Consider the following 22,767-nt stretch of genomic DNA (forward strand, 5'->3'; position numbering starts at 1 on the left):
TTAAGTACAATCACTTCAGATAAAAATCACTTACTAGTAAATCTTTTGGGGGGAGGTACCTGTTGAAAATTTCCCTATTTCCTGTGGTATGTGTATACAATTTCCCTATTTCCTGTCTTATGTGTATACAATTGTTCTGATGTTCTGTAACATGTTGGGAAATTATTTATTAAGATTGTAAATTACTGTTACATTATAAAGGAGTTAAAAGGAGGAGGAAAGAAAAATTGGGAAAAGGAAAATCAGAAAGAGAAAAGAAAACATAGAGCAGAAACTACAAACCACAGTAAAAGAAAGGAAAATGAGAGTGGGGGGAATTTGAGGCACCAGCAGGTCATGCAAGATTGGAAAGAGGACTAAGAAAAGCAAGGGTAAGCCTGAGATAGAAAAGAAACATAGAGAACTATTCCAGTTAATGCTTTAACATATTACAAGAAATACACTCAAATGGGTTGACAGTGAAATATCCAATAATAAGGAAACATGTATCAAGTCAAAATGAAAAGGATTATATGAAAGGTTAAAATTAACATTAGATCTATTCATAGTAATTCATGTCATGGTGAATAAATTTCTTGAATATTCCTTGTTTATATATCATCAGAATTTGGGATATTTAGAAGATGTCCACCAATCTTCAGCTTCACCTTGATGTCTCCCTATGTGTGGAGGTAGTGATCACACCAGCTCAGCGCTCATGCAATTCTAGGGAGCTCCTCTAAACTGTGGGGTGTCTGGTTACTTACTTTCTGTTGTGTCAGAAGGGATAGTACCAAATATTCTGTGAATTATTAGCCTGGTTATTCCCTGTTTGCAGTTGTTCTCATGTGCCTATATGAGGAAAAGTTCTGTGCGTCCAGCACTGTCAAATCCAGTAAAGGGGTGGAGGTTTCAGTAACTTTTAGCTAGCAAACTATCCCTCTATAAGTTTCTTTAAGGTTTATTATAGAGACAACCCCTTTCAGAAGCACTATTTGTTATTATCTGAAGGTGGAGAAAGTGTGTTGATTTAAGTTCTTCTAGGCAGATTGGTCAGCTGCAGTCTCTACAGAGTGACTGCCTGCCTCTCATAGCAATGAGTCCAAAATGTGGATTAAACTCTGTGATTCCATTCTCTATCTTTGATGAGCCTGTCCTATTTTAACTTGGTCTGTTTTACCTTCCAGCTATAGTTAAGGGAGTAAGTTGATGGATTTTCTTTCCCTCTGTCTCTCTTTGTTACCGTTCTCCCTGTAAAAACCCTGGTCTTCATTTTTAACCTGGCAACCAAACTCCTAGTTCCTCCATCTCAAGATCCCATATTATTTTTAGAGTACTGACTGTGCCCTGTACCTTTCTTGTTGACTGTTCTTTCACTGACTCTTTTCTAGGCTCTGTGGGAGACAGTGGCTGGCCATTTTAGCTCTACCATCCTTATTTTCTCTACTACATGAACTCTATCCATGTATGTATTGATGGGCACCTTGCTTGATTCCATAACTTGGTTGATGTTAAAAATGATACCATAAGAAAAGGAGTGCAGCCATGCGGGGGCACCTGGCTCTCCTTGCAGTGCTTGACAGAGTTCCACTCAAGGATGATTGCAGAGACTCATCCTAAAAGGATTGTAGCCAGATGTATGCCTCCCTAGCTTGGATGTTATTCTCTGGAGTTTTCCTAATAATATATTACTCACTTCAGTCTGGGGATCTTGCTAGAGGTGATGGGAATAATTCTACAAATTTCCAGGAAAACATCATGGAGACAAAACACACATTGAAACGCTGTGATGATTAACCTCACAACAGCAAAATGTTTTTATTATGTTAAAAACCAAACACTGCCTTTACTGGCACAGCCAGAACCTGTTGGGGCACAGAAACTTATAGATAACAATGTTTCCCCAAGTTCTAAGCACAAAGCACCTCCCACAGTAGCTACTAGATATGGACCAGCTTATTTTATCAATGGCAAGCCCTGGTGATTAAGTGAGGATAATCTGTAAGGTTACTGTTTTCTCATAATCTTTCAGTAAAAACAATTTCTGCCTATGCTTTGGAAACTTCTCTGATTTTATTAGTCACAAACCTGTCATCAAAGCCTGAAGAAAAATGTATATAAACCCAGCCTTCCCCAGAATAAAGTGGGAATGATTGCACCAGAACTAGAGTCTGTGTCTTTCATTCTTCATCCATCGCCGACGCTGTCTCCCCGCGCCCCCTTACCAGTGTGGAACCCATGGACTCCGGCTGGGGCTGGACCCCGGCGCAGCCATCTCTTTTGTATAATTTATTTTCTTAGGATACACACCCATTATCATTATTAGTTGTAGTGATGCTAGAAATTGAACCCAGAGTTTTGTACATGCTAGGCAGCCTCTCTACCAACTGATCTGTATGTCCAGCCAGATATACACCCATTATTAGGGTTTCTGAATCCTCTGAAAGTTTTACTTTTAGTTCCTAAGGAACTCCCAGTTTTTCATAATGGTTCTACCAGTTTACACTCCTTCCGAGAGTATGTAAGAGTTCCTCTTTCTCAACACATATATTTAAAGTAGGAAACTTGCTGAGGAATTTCCCCTTCTAAATTGGAAATTTCTCTGAATTACAGATTAGGATATTTTCTTCCCAGGATTCTAAACATTTCTCCTATCTCAACCAAGTTAGTTCTCAGTCTCATACAGTCACTGAGATTCAGACAGACCTGCTTAATCAAGTCTGCAATATTCAAAGTGAACAGGTCTCCATTTACATTTCAAGGACTATGGGATTTGCATTCTTTCCACTGAATTTTCACTCTGGCTAAATACTGAGTATAGTTGAATAAATTTATTTTTATTTCTCTCTCTGTAGAGAGTGAATTCCCCAGGTTTAACCTCAAACAATTAAATTCCCTTTTCTTTCTTACTATAAATTTTTTCATATGGGCATGCTTCTCACCAGAAAGGGGCCAAACATCCTTATTCTTCTTCTTTTCTCTTCTTTCTTTAATCCTCTCAAACAGTCCCTGTTTGGGTGCCAAATGTTGGGGTCCTCTCTGCCACATCCATCGTGGAGGAGGAAAGGTTTAACTTCAAGAGGAGGATATTGGCAGTTTTTCTATCTATTACCCAAAAAACTTATATACTAAATAAATGCATGAGAGTCAATACTCTTTTTATAAGAAAGGGGGTGTGAAGGGTCCTGCCATATCAGCTCTGGCCTCTTTAAAACAACTAAGTTGTCCAACTCTCTTTTATTTATGATAAGCAGGTAAAAGAGAGCAAGGGCTGGGAGGAACTTACTTCTGTGATGGACAGGATAGGGTGGAAATTACAGAAGGAGATAGCACCACACACTTCCCAGCAGTTCCAAGAAGCCAGGTCTCTGCATCACATGACTCATTCTAGTCTGATTCTACTAAATAAGGACAACTTTCCAAATTTCTGGATTCCAGGGACTGCCTGCTAGGTTGTCATGGATTCACAGCATTTTTTCTTGTTCATTTGCCCAAGTACCTGAGCCTGCATACTTTGAGGATGCTGGACTATGTCTGCTTGCCATTTCTTTGGATCCCAGGATGTTTTTTAGGTCCCAGGATGCAGGATCCCAGGCTGTTGAACTGGAAGAATAGTGGGTACTGTGCATCTCTCCACTCCATATGACCTTCTGTAAAGTGGCATTGAACTTATGTGCTGTCTGTAAGATTGGAATCTACGATCACAGATTGTCTTTGGGTGATCTGTTGCATAGAAGCCTCCATCCCCTCTCATTTAGGTCATGGAGGTGTTGGCCCAGTACGCTGGCCTATGTCTCACCATGAAATGCCCACAGTTCTAGATCTTGGGCACTCATTTCCCTCTGTTGGACTGTTGTTATCTAAGTATTTGGTGGTTGCCTGCAAGAAAAGGACCTGTGGGCACAGGTGCTCTGTTGTCTATCTGTGGCACACAAACCCCCAACCCATCCAGGGAAGTTCACTGCAGTTTTCCCCATCACCATTATGGAGGTAGAATACCAGTTGGCCTACTGGGGCTTGAACTCAGGGATGCTTAGCCACTGAACCACATCCCCAGAACTTTTTATTTTTAATTTTGAGACAGAATCTCCATAAGTTGCTTAGGATTTCACTAAATTCCTGAGGCTGGCTTTGAACTTCTGATCCTCCTGCCTCAGCCTCTAAGGTCACAGGGATTACAGGTATGTGCCACCTCACCTGTGGATGCAGTTTTGAGAACTGGACTGATATTTTCTATCCCTAGGGAATGAGATCTCTGAGATGAAGGGGAAGAGGTTTCAGTCACTATTAGCTAGCAACAATGCCTATCCCTCTACAACTTTCTTTAAGATGGAATACTGAGACAACCCCTTTCAGAGACATTCCTTCTGTTTTCTTTTTTCTTTTCAGAAGGTGGAGAAGGTGTGTTGATTTAAATTCTTCTGGGCAGATTGACCAGCTGCAGACTCTACAGAGTGACAGCCCTGCCTCAAACAGCTCTGAGTTCGCAATTTGTGTTAAATTCTGTGATTTCGTTCTCTGTCTTTGATGAGCTTGTCCTGTTTCAACTTGATCCATTTTTATCTCCAGCTATTGTTAATGAAGTAAGTTAATGAGTTTTTCTCTCCCTCTGCTTCTCTTTGTGAACCCTCTCCCTTTCCCAACCTTGGCGCTCTTTGTTTTCATATGATAACCAAGCTTCTAGTCCCTTCATCTCAAACTGGTATATTATTTTTAGAGTATTAACTCTTCCCTGCATCTCTCTGGTCAGCTGTTCTTTCACTGTCTCTTTACTGGGCTCTGGTGGGGAGAGTGGTGACCATTTTTGCTCTGCCACCTTTATTCTCTCTATGACATTTTCTCCATCCATGCATCTAGATGAACACCTTGCTTGATTCCATATCTTGTCTGATGTTAAAATTGCTACCATAAGTAAGGGAGTATAACTCTTTTGTTATAATTCATTTCCCTTGAAAATGCACCCATTAAAGGGGTTTCTGAGTCCTCTGGGAGTACTACTTTTAGTTTCTAAGGAACTCCCAAACTATTTTTCATAATGCCTAGCCTATTTTACATTTCTTCTGACAGTATACAAGATTTCCCCTTTCTCAACATCCATGTCAGTATTTGTGATTTTTTTCTGTGTTTTAAAGGCCTTTCTAAATTAGGTAGGATGATTGTAGTCCTTCCCTTGATAACTTAAGAAGTGAGAAGATGCATAAATCAGATATTTTAAATACTAGAATATTTCTAATTGTGTTTAATAAATCTTTACATATTTCTTCTCAAAAATTTGCAAGCTATGTTTTTCTCTTTTTATTATTTTTCATTTCTATTTTGGTTGATTAAATAGAAATGCACCCTCATTTCAGATTCATTAACAAATACATTTCTGGTATAAGGTAGAGTAGGCATTTTTTTTCAAACTTATATGTTCATATTTATTTACAGAATGCAAAACATACTTATGTGTGTACATGTACATATATATCACATGTATATCTTCATGTAAATTTGTGTATAATTTCATATGTGTGTGTGTACACTTTAATAGTTGGAGTTCACAGAGTTCACTTAAAAATCCTGACTCTCAGTTGTGTCACTGACAAGATGTGAGTGATGAACTTTCACCCTAGTGGGATTATATCTGACACATGCAGGAGGGAACCTATCACATTCTAGTGGACAGCACTTGAGAATGGTCAACAGAAGAGGATGGATCCGCCCTTTGTTTGTTGTAGGACACAGTGCAGATTCAAGGCTCTGCTCTTCTACTTGGTGAGAAGACTTCACTGGAGTCTCTTCCACCTGCTCTCCTCCTGTGTGCAGGTCATCACTGCTGGGGTCCAGAATGCATGAATCTGTGGGGAAATAAGGATCAAAGGAAGAGAAATTGTAACATGTGCTTCCACCAAGGTACTTACAGCTGTTTCATTGGGTAAAAATTAAAATGACACATTATCTTTATTTGTTTCATTTTTAAATGAGGAAAAATTGTCCTCACATTATTGAAACCAAAGCATGTTGGTTAAGGCTGCTTCCATGTGAGGGTCAGGCTCTATTTTATTTACAGTATTAGATGACAGGTGTTTTAATGTTGACAGACTGGAACATAGGTAATGAAATGGAAACTGTGTTGGCTGTCATGACACACAATAAAAGATCAGATGTATGTGTCGTTCATTATCTCTTCCCTTCTTTTTCCAAAATTTTAAATCAGGATAAATTGCCAATCTCATGGTAGGTGAATCATTGACAGTTCTATATAAAATATAAATGACAGAAAGTGTTGTAATGTTAGCTAATTTTAAATAGTATGTTTTTACTTGCTTATAACTAAATTATTTATAGTTCTTATATAAGTAATATTAGTTTCATTAGTCTAATCTGCTGATCTTTTATGTTCACTTGAAATGACATTTAGAGAACTAATATACTTACCTCATTTTTTTGCAAATTTTCAAAGTTCATACCATAATTAAATACCAGCTGCTCTCAAAAGACTCAGAGTCCTACCGTAATTATCTTAAAATATATCTGAGAATCCAAATATTATATTGAGGTAAAGAAATATAACATAAAATGAATGATTTTAACCTTTTAAGTGTATAACTTTGTGCTGTTAAAATAATTCACACTGATGTCCAACCATAACTGCCATGCTGCTTCAGAGTTTTTATATCTGCCCAAACTAAAACTTGTGTAAAAGCTAACTCCCCTTTCCTCAGTCCCAGGCAACCACCAGTCCAATTCCGGTCTGTTAATTTGAGCACTCTGCTATTGTATGACTGGCATCTTTCAGTAAGTTTAATCTCTTTGGTGTTCATTTTAATTGAAGTTTAGGTCAATATGTACTTTTCTGTAACACCTATTATGTTCTATTTTGTACATGTACCATGCTTTGTTCATTATTCACCTGTGGATGGACATGGCACACAGGTAGTTCTTTTAGCACTTTGTATACTTTGTGTGCACCCTCATAGGTGTGAATGCTAGATAATTTATTAATTAAGGTCTAAATATTTTGAGGAATCACGATATTGCTTTCCACTGTGGTACCACAATTTAAAATTGTCACAAAAACTTGTACAGCTTTTAGTTTTACACATACTTGTCAAAACATATTTTGTCTTGTATTTTTGGTTGAAAAATTTCCTAGTAGCTGTTCAATGGCTTCTAATTGTGGTTTTGATTTTTATTTCTTGGGTGAATACACACAAGAATATCCTCATTGGAAGAAATTCAGTCTTCAAGTCCTTCACTCATTTTCTAGTTGCCCTTCTTCATTGAGTGGTAGATTTTTATAATATTCTGGATGTTATTTCTAATCAGATGGGATAGTGTGTACCTCTCCCCTCCTGTGCACTCCCAGTACACTATTTTTTATAGTGATGCAGAAAAGTTTTTAGGTTTTAGAAAGTCAAAGAGATCTTTTTGTGTTATTTGTATCCTTGGTATCATTTTCAAGAAATCACTGCCAAATACACAATTCAAAAGATTTCATTCTTTACTCTTTTATTGATATGCTTCTCTTCTATTGTGATTCCCACAGCCTGCAGACCATCCCCTGACTCAGCACTGAGCACCCTGTGCTGGCAACCTGACTCCTGGACCACATTACTCCCTGCATGGTGCTCTCCCTCCTCCCAGTCTCTCAAGGTCTGTCTCCCTCCTGATAACTCAGGAAAGGGTGGATTTCAGGCTTCTCATTGTCAATACTAGTATTTCCTCAGATGATTTAGGATCTTGTTCCCAAGGAGAATTTCTCAGGAAAATACTTTCTATAAAATATTCCTCATTTATTTCATTATGTTTTCCTGATATTCTCATACACTAGCAAAAATATTTGATTTCTGAGAATTTTTTTTTCATTTTGCAATATGAAATCTATTATTTTATTTACATATTTCTATGAATGTCCATAGTCATCCATTAATTCTTCTTTATTATTTCTCCTTAATACTTTCTCTATTGCCAATCATGTCATGCTATTTTTCTGGCTCATTTTCTCTTTGATTTTTACCCAGTTTGTCCTGTAAAACTTTCATTTCATATATTTGTCAATCATTCTGATGTACCTTTCATCAGCCTGTTATTGTTCCCTTTGTAAAATTAAGTAGACATGTTTCATGCAATCAATCACCAAACTTGTGAAATTTCCTTTAAAATGATCATTCTCCCAATCCCTTCCAACCCAGGGCATACAAAAGTACAAGAGAATTGTGTGTGTGTGTGTGTGTGTGTGTGTGTGTGTGTGTGTGTCTATGTGTGTGCACACCCACAAATGCACTGTGTGGATCTTACTGTTTTCTGATATGATCTTTCCTCAAGTCTGGTGATCTTTGGTTCTAAAATAATACATGAGAGTAGAAATTACAGAACTTTTGGGAATATTCATTAAAATTGTCCAGTGATCAACTTGACATTCATCAAGATCAGAACCCCCTATAGTCCTCTCTCCTGAATGTTCTCAGGATGACATGTTTTCTTTCAGCTTAGACAGTTCTTATGTCCAAATTTCTTTTTTGAAGTGTCCTTAAAGTCATGCATCACAGAAGCATAGAGACATAACACACACGCTATTTGGGAAGATCTTGAGTAGAGGTGAGGGGCTGCAATGAACATGGGGTACAGATGTCAGGTTAGGGCCTGCTGTTCTAGAGCATTCTGAACCTTCATGAAGATCCAAAGGAGAATGGGTGAATGTGTACACTCAAACCCAAGAGTTTCAATCACTGTGATTTTGTATGAGATTCCTTGAAATAATAATTCAGTTTAAACTTCAGAATAGAAGAAAAATTATTATCCCTCACTTAACAAATACTGAACCTGGGTGTTATTGTGCCAGGACCACTATTAGGTTCAAAGCTTCACATTTGTGCAAAAATTTTAAATCCTTATCTCTATTCATTCCTGCTCTAGAAATAAGTTTTGCTTTCCTGCCCTAGAGAGGTGCTTGCAGAAAAAATAAGTTAGCAGATAGCTCCCCGTCCCCCTCACCACCTGTTAACCAACTTAAGTGAAATATCTCTTTGCCCTCATAAGGACAAGGCTTTACACAGGCAGTTCATACTAGGAATAGCCCACCACAAGTCTTTACACATGCAAGCTTATGCAAGCAGCCCTGTAAAATAGCCCAGAGTTAGATTTTTCCTACAATCTCTCACCTTTTCTGAGCAGAGGCATTTGTAAGACTGACTGACAAATAAAGCTTTTTAACTGTGGATCTCTCTGTCTGGTTTCTGTGTTGTTTGTGTTTCTGTGTCACTTTCCTTTCATTTGGTGCCATGACATGGATTGGGCTCCCAGGCAGGCTTGTTCCTCTTACTCTAAGGGTTTTAGTTGCCCTGGGACCCAGTCTCTCTGGTGGCAGCCTGTTGTTTTCTTTGTTTTAAGAGTCTGAGCTACCCTGGGACCCGATCCAATCCTCTCTGGAGACCAGACTTCCATCTCACCGAGTTCTCCCCTTCACTTCCTGACACTGGTCTCATTGGGTAAGTGGTTCCTCCCCTGGCATTTGGTTAAATGACCCATGAGACCTGGGAAGTGGTTGTTGAGCATCTGGTATCCCTGAGATTCTCCATGATTTGAGGAAACTCCCAACCACAATTCTTGCAACTATGGCTGAATCCCTACACTGATTGCTTTGGGGGAGAATGCTGGGCTGAGAGTGGACTCTCCTGAGAGGACTTTCCCTTTGGAGATGTACTCTTGGTCCTGGACTTCATCTCTATGACTCATTCTCTGCAAAAGCCCCTGGCACTGGGCACCCTGGAATTCTACAGGCTTAGCTGGGCTAAGCCTTGACGCTTACCTAGTAGTGGTGACAACACCCTAGGTACCCCGTCATTCACTCAGGTGTTTCCCTAGAGGCAGAGCGATGCCTCTCTTCTTTATTTCCCAGATCCTCACTCACAATGAGCAGCTCACTCTCAATCCCCACATACAGCCCTTTGGGCTCCCTCTTGTCGAACTTAGATTCCATGCATCTCACCCCAGACCTCAAACCAAAAAGCTCATCCATTCTTGTAATAAAATTTGGTTATCTTATATTCTAGATAATGACTCAAAATGACCGCTTGAAAACATCCTAGGTCCCCACATTCTTAGGGAATCTTTTTAACTTCTGAGAGTGCTCGGGTAAATGGAAAGATATTCCATATGTTCAGGCTTTCTCTTCCCTACACTTTAAACATTCCCTCTGCAACTCCTAATCTCCCTTGCACCTTTTTTTCTCTTTCTTACTTTTATTCTCTTTTTCTCTATATACATTCTAAAATGTTAGACTATTGGGAATTACAAGTTTACAAAACCTGAGGCACACCAACTCTTCTTAACTCTACCTGCTGGGATGGCACAGCTAACACTCCTGTCATTCTCCAGTTTGATGCCTATGCAATCACTGCACCACATGATTTCATCACAGGGTGCTCCTCCCTCAGTTGGAAATGAAAATATTCTTCCCAATACGAGTACATATACTTCAAACACAAGCCCCAATTTGCAAAGGCAGCCCTGATGAGGCTTATTTTTCCTATTGGTCTTGCCATTATATTTGCACAGCTACTCTACGAAGTTACTTTCACAAACTCATCTCCTCCCTAACTACAACCCCATACAATACACTGTCCCTTACTCTCAAAACCATCATTGGGACCAATCCAGCAACCAACAGCATATCTCAATAAGGAACATAATGATGTTTCATAATTTTCTGCGTGACCTAATTACCAACCCAGGAAAAAAGGGTTAAAGCCCTCAGCAGTAATTTCCTGGTCCTGGACTTGCTGAATCCTACATTGGAATGTAAACTGCAAAAGCCAACAGGCCCAGCCAGTGAGGGACCAACCTGAGACTTAAGAAAAAACAAAAACAAAAACAAAAAAAAAACTCTCTTTAAACTCCTGGGCTGCAACACAGAAAAAATGGTCTTAAGACTTTCTTTCTCTCTTTCTCTTTTTCTCTTTCTCTCTCTCTCTCTCTCTCTCTCTCTCTCTCTCTCTCTCTCTCTCTCTCTCTCTCTCTCTCTTTCTCCCTTTCTCCTTCTCAGTCTTGCTCATAGTTCTTCAAAGAAATAATTAAGGGTCCCCTCTTTTTTCTGTAGAACTCTTGTTTTTTTCCTAAATTTCATATTTTTGAGCTGATATTCTTGATCCTAAATACCTAGGTTAATGTTTTCCTGATCAATTCTATTTTTATTCTACTGTGGGGACTTTTTAAACATCTACAATATTACAATGGAGATACATCTACAAAAGGCTACAAGGCCTTTGCTTATGTTTTGTGTATTGTGTTGTCTGTCCGTATATGTGCATGTGTCCATATATCATGCTCCATTTAAAAAAGAATATTACTGTGAAATATAAAAGCATTTTTCCACTTTGCCACAAAAAAGGAAAGTAAAAAGTTCTCTGTCCTTTTTTGACTCATGTTTTAAATTTAATGTTATATTTTGTTAACTAACATTCATATGGACTCAGGGAACAATTTATGAAAACCTTATTAAACGATATTTAAAGAAAAGACAAAAATCACCTTCAGAACTAGAACATTTTACTTTGAATTTATGAAGAGCCCCATCGTACCTGTGATAAGACTCTCTGTCCCATCTCACATCATGTTAGAATGAATCCAAAATAAGCCAGACTTTTATTCATTTAAAGTTATATTCAACAGAATGGTATTTGTCATAAAATAACTGTGATCTCAAACAGGGAATATAATGTATTCCTCAGTCAAAATTTAAGATAGCTATTATACAAACTAAACATGTTTTTACTGTTGTTAATTCCATTTTGTATTTTCCTTGTAAACTCTGTAACTGTTACTTGATTAATGTTTTGCAGAAGTACTGATTCAAGAACAAATAACCTGAAATATTTTGAGATAGTAGGTCATCACCTATAGGATAGATGCATTAATATACAACCCAATATAATAAAAGGGAATCAATAACTGTAAAGGTGTAAACATAGAAGTTAGAGTTCAATACTCTTATTTTAAGACTGGTGAGACTGGCTTGCTAGATGTTTAAGATCAAAACATAAAGACTGAGATTAAAATTAAGGTGCCAAAAAAAAATATTTCGCTCTGGCTCTCAGAGTCAACCTGGACCCAGGGAACAAGAGAACTTCCGTAAGGAGCTTTGCAACTCTGGGCCACATATACTCCTGATCAGGGAAACTAATGAAGTCACTAGAGAATGAAAAACCAATCAGTGCACCTGCTGTAGAGAGGGTCATTGAAAAAGAGAGACATCCCTAATGCTTCTAAAGGAAGTCACACCGTCAAGAACACCCTACGTAGCAAATGGCACTAAAGGAGCTAAGAAGTTGCACTCATGTTCCCCATGAGTGACTCCTGTAGAACTCAGCTGACTCTTAGCAATAGACAGGAACAAGTCAATTTGACCAGCTTGACCTTAAACACCTAGCAAACTGTTAACACCAAAACATATTCATTCCTGGGCATTTAAAGAAGAAGCAATGTTTTAATGTAACTTAAGATGTATGCTTGTGTTAGCCCCAAGAATAAATTAGACTGGAGGCTATAAAAGAGATTCTTAGGCAGGAGTGCCTAATAGCTATCAAGAGAAACTAGCAGAGTCAGAAATTCTGGTTGGTTTAAGGCCTATAGACCTTCCGAAAGTGGACCACGCTGGCTCACCCTCTAAGGCACCACTAAAAGCATCCCTTCAATTTTCATGCTCTACAAGCTTCCCCCTTAACTCCATTACTTCCTGTTTTAGCCTAGCCAACACCTAATTCTTATGCTCACAATCCCTAACTACTTGCATCATCTCCACTATAGGACCCTGCTTATTTCTTATGCTCTCCACTCAACTTACCTTTTATAGTTATACAGAATTAATGTTAAATTCCACTCCAATCACCAAATTTCCTTTCAATTTTGGAAGGCATTACTCTAACTGCTTCCCTCACTTCCATATGACTTTCAGAGTGAGCTCTAGGGCACAGCATAAAAATTGCTAAACAATGAGAACAACTGAACAATGAGGTAGATAAATTTATCAAAACTTCAAGCGAAGCCATCTGCACCTCCCAGGCCCAAATCTCCTCCCTTGCAGAGGTGCTCTTACAGAACAGATGGGTTCTAACACTCATTAGATGTTAACAGGGTGATACCTGTTTCCCTCTTGGGGATGAATGCTGTTACTTTATCTATCAATCAGGAAAAATTGAGCAAAATATACCAAACTTGCAAGATCTGTTCACAAAAATCCAACAAAGGAACTTCCCACCTAGTCTCTCCCTTTTCTTCTCATCCTTTTGTAACCCTTTCATGTTTTGTGTACTTCCCCTACCAGTTTCACCAAAAACAATGATAACCTTGGCTTTCTTAGTTCTCTGTCACTTCAGGTGCCTCCAAGAAACCATCTTGGAATGAACCAATATCTCCACTAATTAAACAGTCAATAAGATTTTCCTTGGGGAATATATGCGCCTATCCAAAAATGATGAATATATCCCAATGTCATCACTGCCTCCCACTTTAGATATTCATCAGCATCCTAGTGACCTTCCACACCCCTTGGAATGCTGATGGGAATTTGAATTAAGGGACAACACCCCACTTCAGCTGGAAGGAGTAAAAAGAGCAATCTTCACTTACATTCCTAAGGGATCCAATATAAAACAAAAAAGGAGAAAATATTAGGTCCAAAGCTTAACATCTGTGGATTTTAAATCCTTACCTCTATTGTATAAAGTAAGTTTCACTTACCTGCCCTAGAAATAAGTTTCACTTTCCTGGGCTAGAGAGGTGCTTGCAGAGAAAACAAAGTTAGCAGATACCTCCCTGTCTCCCTCACCACCTGTTAACCAACTTAAGTGAAATATCTTTTTGTTCTCCTAAGAGCCCACAACAAGGCTTTACCCATGCAGTTCATACTAGGAATAGCCCACCACAGGCTTTACATAGGTAGCTCAATCAAACATATGCAAGCAGTCCTATAAAATAGCCCAGAGTTAGATTTTCCCTGCCCTCTCTCAACTTTTGTAAGCAATGGCCTTTGTAAGACTGAATGACAAATAAATCTTCTTGACTATGAATCTCTCTGCCTCATTTCTGTGCTGTTTGTATGTGTGTTTCACTTTCCTTTCAACCACTAAAGAATAAAAATAACATTTTTTCTTATGATGAATAATAGAACACTGAAATTTTGAAAGTGAGCCTTAAAAAATAAATATGGAAGAAATAAATCATGCTGTGAGAATATTAAACATTTTGTAATATGAACCTGTACTGATGTACTTACATGAATTTTCTATGCCTCTATTTAAAAAACTGAATTTAATAATTTATAAATATATTTGTGGATATAAGACATTTACATCCTACTGAGGTTGTAACAGAAATATTATTGTTCTGTTATATCTTCAGGATTTTTCAAAACATTTCGGTCATAAATTTTCTAAGAAAATATGAACCACTAGGGAAGAGCATGAGATATATTCTTGACAAATAGGTACGATTGATTCTTCATTCGAGATTTGGAAATTTAATGAATAACACACAGCCTGACTGCACAGAGAAATTTTCATGTGATTTCTGGTTGTATTCGATTATGGTCTGACAAGATGTCCAGGATTGCATATATTTTTTCTAAGACTAACAATGTCACCTAGTATATGGTCTATTTTGGAAAATATTTCATGAGTTACTGAAGAGAAGACAAAATCAGATCTTATGAGAGGAAATATTCTGAATATGTGTATTAAATCTGTTTATTTTATAGTATTATATATTTCAGAAGTATCTTTATTGAATTTAGGTTTGGATGACTTTTCTATTGGTGATAAGGGTGTGCTGAAATCATTCAATATTATTGTATTGGGGCGTCTCTGTGACTTAATATCAAGAAATTTGTGTGTGTGTGTATGTGTGATTGTGTAATTGCACACAATCATATTTGAAGCATATGTATTTACTACTTTTATATCTTCTTGTTGGATTATTCTCTTTACCAGGGATGTAATGACTTTCTTTATGTGTTCTGATAATTTTTCCTTAAAATCTTCTTTGTCAGTTATGAGAGTAGCTTCTTCTGCTTTTTTCTATTCTATTTGCAGATATTTTTCCTATCCTTTTACCTTCAACCAATTACTGTCTTTGCCTGTGAGATTAGTCTCTTGCAAATGGCATATAGTTGGATCTTCTTAATGCCCTTTGGAAATATTTTCCCTTTGTTGCATACTTAGTACTCTAGTTTGTATAACTTGTCTTCAAGGTCTGGGGTTCTTCACTTTTTTAAGGGCTGATGTTCTTTTCTGCTATTGATGCTTTCAAGTGAATTTTTTATTTTATTCATTGTTTCTTTTCTTGTTATTACTGGTTTATTTTGATCATCTTTATGCTTTATTAAAGGGATATTTCATCTCCTGTACTTGTTCTTTTAATTCATTCCTTAAGTCTTCTTTCAATTCATTGAACATTTTAATAATGAGTTTTTTATATTATTTCTCTGGATTTAGTTCACTTCCTTATCTGTAAGATCTTTTGTTACTGAATTGCAAATTTAGGAGTGAGATATACTTGTCTAATTGTCTGTTTATTCATTTGTGCAAAGGTCTTGAATTTGTGCTTCAACTGTGTTGGATTCCCCTTCTTTAAAATGGGTGAACTTTTGCATAGTTTGCTTTTTGTTTCAGAGTGTGTTCCCATTCCACCCCCTAAACATGTGCAAGTAGATGTCCAGGAGTGTTATCTGAGTGTTATCCTTGTGTTTGTTCCTCCTTGGTTTGGCTATTGGTTTGTGATTTTGGTCTCCCCCATTCTATGGGTTGAAATAATGTTGAGTCTCATATATGGTAAGGTCTTGGGCAGTGTTAGATTCACTTTTACTTGGCGAAGTTTTGAGTTATTATTCAGCTACAGGATCTCTACTCTGTACAGTGTATTAATCACTCTCTAGTCCCTCTCAGTAGAAAGGGGAATCAGGAAGAGCACTAATCTTAGCAACAGATGTACAGTCTCAAGATAAATGTAATGTGTCTACTTTGACTTTTGTAATACTAATTGCCACTTGTGTAGGAATGGTGGGGTTAGCTTTTATTATCAGTACCAACATTAAAATCTGTGAACTACATTAGGCATTAAATAGCAAGTGTCTACTATGTTTTTCTCTGAATTAATATCCACAAAAATATGAATGGGTTAGGTATAAAACTTACTGATAATTCTATCAGAGAGGTTTGAACTTAAGAGAAAATTGGATATGAAGGCAAGAATAAGTTTAGAATTCCTCAAAAAGTGAACAGAATAGAGGCAAGAAATAGGCAGTAAATGGAGCTGTAAGAAAGAGGAATAAAATTTAACTAAAAGTAACAAAAAAGAAAGAGAGGAAAAGGGAACCAGAATATTTGGCTAGTGAGAAAAAGTGAAGGGGCAACAATAGGGACAAAAACCAAAGTACCGTAAAAATACAATATTAAATGTAAGAGCAAATCATTTCAAACCCATGTATAATATTTATACAGATACACATAATGTTTACATATATTCACGTAAATATATATGTACATATAATTATATATATACTCATATATATAAAATACATTTGCTTATGTAGTATTATGTATTATATATATTTTATTGTATTATACCATATACTATATATTTCAATGTATCCGGAGAGAAAACACACACATATATACAAACACAAAAGCAATGTTGTACAGTAGAAAGAAAAAAATACAATATAATAACAATTTTTGAAAAAAATCTTTAAAGTTAAATTTATTTAAAAAGTACAAAAATAGGGGAATACATAGAGCAAAAATAAAAAAAAGAAGAAAAAAGGGATTCAAAAATGTTCTTGAGAAGTGAGGGGCTTGCATTTGCTCAGGCAGTCAAAATTTTGGGCAGTGATAGATTTTCATTCTTCATGTTTATTTTTGGCTCTTAAACATCAAGTCAAGGCCTGGGCTTTTCAAAGTATAATTCCTCTGTGTTCCTCATTCAGTTACCACCTTCTGCGGCTAGGAGCCAAAGCTGGTTGTAGTAGCTCTTAGCTTCCCTTCTCTCCATGTCACGTGGGTTGCACTGGGGGATGCTGAGAAGCCGCGACTCTGTAGCAGGGTGGTGCCGAGTTTAAATTAGAAGTTCCAGTGGATGAGATTGGGTCTTGAATGGGCTTTGTGAGTGTTCAAGGTTTGGTCCACACCCTATGGCTGGGAGATATTGATATTTGCTGGACATCTGGACTTCTGGGGCCTCTGGTAAAATGAGGGAATAGGGACTAACTCACCATAGGTTTTATATTATCTTCTTTGAATATAAATTATCAGGTATTTTGCCTGGAGCGTAGAGGTGCCTGTGTGACTCTGAGAGGCATCCTCCCTATAGCTCTTAAGGGGCATCACCAATAAAGGGTGCATTCTCTCCTTGATATCTGAGCTTGGATGCTCCAGGTGCAATTTTCTTAGTGTCTGTTTCAGTCAGTCTGTCTCACTCTGTTCTGAGGATGCTAATTGGTCACTGTTGCTGACTTCTTTTATGAGTTCCCATCCACTGTCTCTACTACCTGCCATGCAGCCCTCATAGATGTTTCCCAGTTGGGCCACCAGTTTCCACACAGGTGATCCTGATTTCTACTGAGCCATTCACCCATGGGCAGAATGGTTTTCCTGAATAACTTCCCCACCAACTCTGGGACCATGAGTTCAGCTCCTTCTCCATTCCACAGCTTCCCTCAAGCCAACATGATTATAATTTTACTTCATCCATCACACTGTCCTCTCTCTGTTGGTGCCCCCTCCCTCCTCAGCAGTGCAGGGGCTACCTGTTGCCAACAGTCAAACATGTGCATCTACAACATATTATTTCTTACATTATGTTGGAACTGTCTGAATTTCAGTTTCTCTTTATGGTTTCTCTAACAGTTCAGCACAAGTTTCAGGGAGTTCCCATAGTCACCCATCTTATTTAGGAGTAGTCTTCCCACTTTTTTGTCAGGTATTAGGTAAATGCTGGGAAGTGCATCCTTCCTCTAATTTGTGTCTTCCACATAATATTCAATCTAGATTTCTGAACAGAAAACCAACAATAATTACTGATTTAAAAGAAGTTGGAAATTATATTTTTTTAAAAAGTCCACTCAAAAGGAAAAAAAATCTTTATAATGTGAAATAGAAACTTCATGATGAGAAAGTTTAGACTTAATCTTAAGAAATAAAAATGGAACAAACAAGTCATATTCTGATGGTTTTAACATTTTTTTTTTTGTTTAGGAGCCTACATTTGGCATTTACATGAATGTTCTTATGCCTACATTATAGTTTGGGTGTGAGGTGTCACCTAAAACCTCACATGGGAGACAATACAGGAAGGTTCGGAGGAAAAATGTTTGGGTTTAATAATCTTATCCCAATCAGTGAATTAATCCCTGATGGGAATAATTGAAGTGTTAGGGTGTGACTGGAGGAGACTGGAATATGGGCATTTTGGGGGGTATATATTTTGTATCTGGGGAGTGGAGTTTCTCTCTCTGCTTCCTGAAGATGTGAGCTGTTTCCCTCTGCCACATTCTTCCACCGCGATGATCAGCCTCACCTTGAGCCCTGAGGAATGGAGCCAGCCTTCTATGGACTAGGGACTCTGAAACTATGAACCTTCAAATAAGCCTTTCCTCCTCTATGATTGTGCTGGTCAGATCATTTAGTCACAGAAGTGAAAAGCTGACTGTATTTTGATTATACCTTCTGACTTTGATGAATTACAAGTTTGTGTGCAACCATAAAACGTATATACTAATGAAGTTGAAACACAACTACTGTTGTGCAATAAATTTTCAGTTTTCTTAAAAATATTTTTATCACAAATTGTTGTCTCAGAATGTACCTATCTCTGGGGAAGAACATTAGATTTCTTTATAACATGTAAGTGATACTTGTTCTTTAAGAGGCGAAAATTTGATGAATAACCAGAGTTTAACTGCACTAAGGAACTTCTCCAAATTGGCCTCATACTTTGTATTTCAGTTAAAAAAATTATTGTGTATTCCTTTAGGATAAACCATATGAATGCTGTATGTAATATTACAATCAAATGTCAAATGATTTTGCATTATTGGAATTGTTCCCATCATCATGAACTGACCTTTTCCTCTTCATTTTTATTATTCTCATCTTCCTAATGGCTCTAATTGACAACCTGTCCTGATTTTGCATTATTGGAATTGTTCCCATCATCACGAACTGACCTTTTCCTCTTCATTTTTATTATTCTCATCTTCCTAATGGCTCTAATTGACAACCTGTCCATGATCCTTCTCATCCTCCTGGATTACCATCTCCACACACCCATGTATTTCCTGCTTAGTCAGCTGTCCCTTATTGATCTAAGCTACATTTCCACAATTGTCCCTAAGATGGTTTTTGCTTTCCTTTTTGGAAACAAGTCTATCTCATTCCCTGGATGTGGGATTCAGAGTTTCTTCTTCCTGACCTTAGCAGGTGCAGAATCACTGAGGTTGACATCTATGGCCTATGACTGTTACAGTTGCAAGTTGCTGCCCACTCCACTATTCCATTCACATGAACAAAAGAGTATGTGTTCTCCTGATATTGGGCTATTGGGTGATGGGCTCTGCCAACTCCTGTGCTCACACCATAGATGCTCTCCATTTCCCTTACTGCAGATTCAGGTTCATGAATCATTTCTTCTGTGATGTCCCTGCCATGTTCACCTTGGCCTGCATGGACACTTTTGTCTATGAGTACACAGTGTTTGTGAGCACCACAATTTTTCTTGTGTTTCCATTCATTGTAATTCTTGGCTCCTATGGTCATATTCTCCATGCTGTATGCCACATGCACTCAGGGGAAGGAAGGAAGAAGGTCTACTCTATCTGCAGCACCCACCGCACTGTGGTGACTTTTTACTATGAACCATTTGCTTACACTTACCTGCACCCAAGATCCCTCCAGTCTCCAGCAGAGGACAAGGTTCTTGCTGTCTTCTACACCATCCTCATTCCACTGCTCAATCCCATCTTCTACAGCCTGAGGAAGAAGGAGGTGATGGGGGCCTTGAGCAGATGGTCTCAGATACTCTGTTCTGTGTAACATAGATAAACTTTCTGCCTCATTCCCCAGAACGTGTTTGTAAGTCCACTCAGCAGTGTATTGTACATGGAAATATTATTTCATTCCTAAAGTGAAGAGAATACACACAATCTAGAATATAAGAGAATTGCTCATGTCTCTATGAAATAGTCTTAAAATACTTGTAGTTTGAAGCAAGATGTTTTATTCTTTATTATACAATTTTACTTTTATTCTATAAAACCATTAACTGTTATCCATCACAGCCTTAATCCTTTCTTCCATATATGAACAGCTATTGATTACTGATTATATTTTCTGGATTTTAGTTCAAATATGTACTACTTATTCTTAGTCCTATTTTTAATAATTAATATTGGCTGGTAAAATTCACCATAATATTGATGCCATTTGAGTCTGAGAATAATTTATTTAAACCAAATATATTTATATAAAAATTAATGAATCAATTAAGCTCACCCATATCCTATCCATAGGCATGAAAATTTTTTCCTAGTTAATTTTGCAGATCACTTACATTTTTTTGAGAAAGTGTCACACTGCATAGCCACACTGGCCTCCAATCCCTGAGCTCGAGAGATCCTCCTGCAGCAATCTCCTGAGTGATTGGGATTGTAAGCAGGCCAATATCTTGACCCACATTGAGGTCTGTCAGCAGAATTCTGGGTTTTGGGGACACAGCATGGAGCTTCTTTATCAAAATGACTAAAAATATCTACTGTCTCAAAGACCAGTGCCATGTAAAATTTAATCATATGAATTGAACACATTTTAACATGCTAGAATAACACCTCTATTTATTGAAGTTTGTACTCTCATGTTTCCGTCTCAACAAACCATAAAGTTTTGCATCACTCCGATCTTGGTACTAGGGTTCTTCTGGGGAGTGTGATGTGCTCACTGCCTCCCTCCATGGCACCCTCGGGAACCACAATTGTTTGTCAGGACCTTTCTTTGGCAGGAATCCTGAGTTGGATAGAATTTGAGAGGGTTTCTCACTCAGGGCGTCCCCATCTGGACACAGACAGCCTGACTTGCCAACATGCCTTCACCATAACCCTGTCATTCAGGGATCCAGGGATGGTTTTCTCCTGAGACTCAGGTCATGGCATGCCTGGTTTCTCAGGCTCAATGCACCATGTTTCTCTCTCCAGTGTGTCACATCCTGGTGACTGACTCCAGTGTGCACTTGGAGTCACCAACCAAGAAATATTTCTTTTTTGTAGGAATTGTCTCCAAGTCCATGCTCCCACAAAAATCAGGATTATCAGCACCTCCTCCCTTAGGTCAAGATTTTTGAGTCCTCTATGGGAGCCACAGACATGGCCTAGAGTGGGCAGACATGACCTGCTGTACCATTCAAAGGCAGTTTGTTAAACTAACCAAGGACCCCAAGATCTCACATGCAAGGACTATGAAAAATTGATGCAGTTTGCCTTCCAGGAAAGTCTTTACTAGGAATCTTAAGAACTCAAACATTTTGAAGACCTTAGAAATTTAAAATGAACCAAGTTTATTCTTCCTGAAAGATGAAATAATTACTTCAACTAATAAAAACCATGGGAAATTTATGAACATGTTAGACACTACATGCAATATAATGTTAATTGCTGATTTGTGTGTGTGCTGGAATTTCAGCACGGGGCAATCTCTATCTCTGAGCTATATCCTCAGACCTAATTGCTGAATAATTTTTAATCATATTTCACAGAAACAGTAAGAAAATACTATTTATGGACTATTGAGCAGAAAATAACTTTTATAATTTAATGGGCATTTCCAAAAGAAAGAAAACAATTTGAACACACATAATACATCTAATATGTTAACAAATTCCATATATTTGATATTACAGAATGTCATATTATGGTTTTATTCATTTAGGTTCATTTTATAGTACTATACCTTTTGCTAATATAAAACAAACTGGGAAAGAAATTAACATATTGAGAAACATTCCTATGAGTCATTTATATGCATAAACTGAATAAGAACATATAAAACATAGGGACACAATAATTCTGAGACAATCTCAGTGATGACTGCACTTGTTTCTTTCTGCAGCATGTCAACCATTGACATGCCTTGAGAACATCTCAACACCTGGCTGACTCACTCCTCAACCTTGGCCCAGTCTCTATTTTGTCATTACTGACTCCACCTCTGTTGTCTGGGTCTCAGGGAGGCCATCATGAATAAGAGCAAATCACTGGCCTCAGTCCACAGGTGAAGGGAGACTGAACCCATGACTTCTCTAAGTCTCCATGGAGATCTCTAAGAGGTGAAGATGAAGAGAAGCATGGAAGAGGTATTTTTGCTTGAAAGATTCAAGTTTACCCAGAAAGTGACTTTTTCATTGATGACCATTGGACATGAGTTAACAACAGTGAGATTTGAATGTGGGTGTAATGAAAGGTACTTATACCTTTTAATTGTTTATTTTATTCATCATGTTGGAGGAAAGAACTATGCTTCAAAAATAGATATGAAGAGGACTTTGAGGACAAGGAGTTAAACTTTGAATCACAGCATTCAACAGAAATCCTGGGGCATGAAATAGAGAAAACAGGAAGTGATTTCCAGCCCATTCACAAACGTGCTCTCTGGCTGGGCAGGGAGATGAGTTAATGGGGGAGGCAGGGCACTTGCCTGGGAGCATGCTATACCAACAGGTGAAGCTACAGAATGAAATGAACACCCAGAGTCCAACTTTTAGTAAGAA

At 37.8% G+C, this 22,767-nt stretch overlaps 1 pseudogene across 1 annotated transcript; it reads left to right on the forward strand.

Annotated features, from left to right (window-relative positions):
- Positions 1-19,141: 19,141 nt before the first annotated feature.
- LOC306663360 (olfactory receptor 2L8-like) lies at positions 19,142-20,109 on the forward strand (annotated as a pseudogene). The gene has a single exon. The product of its transcript is annotated as an olfactory receptor 2L8-like (transcript).
- The last annotated feature ends 2,658 nt before the right edge of the window (positions 20,110-22,767 follow it).

This window comes from Sciurus vulgaris (assembly GCF_902686455.1).
Source record: "Sciurus vulgaris genome assembly, chromosome: 6".
Classification (NCBI taxonomy): domain Eukaryota; kingdom Metazoa; phylum Chordata; class Mammalia; order Rodentia; family Sciuridae; genus Sciurus; species Sciurus vulgaris.